Source organism: Saccopteryx leptura, chromosome 2, assembly GCF_036850995.1.
Source record: "Saccopteryx leptura isolate mSacLep1 chromosome 2, mSacLep1_pri_phased_curated, whole genome shotgun sequence".
Taxonomy (NCBI): Eukaryota; Metazoa; Chordata; class Mammalia; order Chiroptera; family Emballonuridae; genus Saccopteryx; species Saccopteryx leptura.
This window is the reverse complement of record NC_089504.1, coordinates 55,239,325-55,241,258: the sequence shown is the minus strand read 5'-3', so window position 1 is coordinate 55,241,258 and position 1,934 is coordinate 55,239,325. Positions and strand designations below refer to the sequence as shown.

The window sequence follows — 1,934 nt, the reverse complement described above, 5'->3', positions numbered from 1 at the left end:
GGGGGAGAGGTGGAGAAGCAGATGGTCATTTCTCCTATGGGCCCTGACCGGGAATCAAACCTGGGACATCCACACACTGGGCTCACGCTCTATCACTGAGCCAACTGGCCAGGGCCTGTCCCATTTGTTTTATCCTCACATCTTATGGAATATATCACTGACATTTTAGTGTTCATTAAGACCTTTATGTTTAGATTGTTGTTACAATCTGAAAAGTATACAGTGGTCCATAATTCTTGAAACTCATTTCATATCAGGAAAACAAGGACAAGTAAAAACAAGTTCTTCACAACACATGTTAGTTTCTGATGGCAAACAAAATAGTTGCTTTGTGTTTGACACAAAATGTATAAATCCGAATAGCCACAACCTATTGATATAATCATTTCATGAGGAACAGCAAGTGTCAGCAGAGCCCTGTGTATGTGATGGGACGTAGTTATATAAATAATAGTACTGATAATCAACTCACTGCTTTTGGAATTATCCTTTTTGTTATATTTGCTAAAGGTGAGACCAGATAATTGTCATCTCATTACAGAAGAACCACTAAAATTTAAAATGGGGTTTTGACTCCATGACTGTGTAACTAATGGCTTTTTAAGATTTCATTATCAACTTAGCTTTGCTCAGAAAAAAATCTTAGGATTCTCATAATGGACCAAATAAAATAAACTTAATGAATCTCTTTGGCTCAATTTTGGTAGTACAGGTAGAAAATACCACATTAAATTTGTCATGTTCAAATACTTATGTACTGAGATGCATTTTCCTAAGAGATAAAAGATATATAGAAAATTTTTAACAAGTTGGCTCCAGTTTGACATATAAAGTCAAAACTAGTTCAGAAGACTATACTTTCAGGGATCATTTCTATAGTTTGTTACTAGAGAGGTTTCTCTGATCATGTAGAGTACCTGAAACCATGAGGAGGAGTTGCAGTGTTCTCTCCTGAACGTGAAGCCAGCTCTTGGTGTTGCTTGTGCAACTGCCTTTTGCTATTGATGATCGTTCTTCTCTTCCTTTGGGAGAGTAAGAGGGAGAGAATTCAGTCTGAGTGGTAAAACAAAAACAAAAACAAACAAACAAACAAAAAAACCCAACTAGTTCAGTTCCACTCATGGGGGTGTGGAGAGTCAGTGACAGATAATTTACAACAAATGACACTGAAATTAATTTGTAGCCCATGTAGTACAGGGCACCATGGAGGTGTAGACCCAAATTATAATTATATGGGCCAGCATAAAGCAGATATTTAGGTCAGAAGGTACCAAGAAGAGCTAATAGACTACTCTCTGCTGGCAGCCATCTCAGCTTCCCAATAGCTCATCCCTACCTCCCTTCAGAAAGTCCTCAAAGTCATCACATTTCACACCTCAGACAGAACTATATTGCCTCCTAGGTAGTCTTTCAGCCTAGTCTGTGCTTGCCACTATGTGGACTATTAACTGAGGGCACTGTTCTCTGTATGAGGGGCCTTATGGATCCTTCTAAATCCTTGCATCTGCCCTGCATCACCTAACTCTACCCATGTTGGACTATAGTTGATGACCTCTTCCTGCAGCATAGGTAATCTGGCTCAGATAATTATTAACCTGTTTTACCACCAGACTTAATCTCAATGGTTACAGCCCTTTCCTTCCACAGAGGGAGACGAACCATCCTGTTTAGGCAACAATTGGCGAGAGCTTGGTATTGATGTCTCCTCCACTCCTTTCCAGCTCAGGTCTTTCTTAACTTTGCTGAGATGCTTGTACCCTGGGTGGGGGGCAGAGTAAAGGTGAAATGGTAAAGAAAGTGTGTAAATATGTTTACACACCAGCATCAACTCTGTGCTAAATACTGTGCTTGCCTCTTTGGAGGTTGTTTCATTTCACAGGAACAAGAATCCTGTAAAAGAAAGAAATGATGAGGAAGACAAGATGGCGCTGGAG

At 39.8% G+C, this 1,934-nt stretch overlaps 1 non-coding gene across 1 annotated transcript; it reads left to right on the top strand.

Annotated features, from left to right (window-relative positions):
- Positions 1 to 848: 848 nt before the first annotated feature.
- On the top strand, positions 849 to 1,062 carry LOC136396325 (small nucleolar RNA U3). The gene has a single exon (XR_010749664.1). It is a non-coding gene; the product is annotated as a small nucleolar RNA U3 (small nucleolar RNA).
- The last annotated feature ends 872 nt before the right edge of the window (positions 1,063 to 1,934 follow it).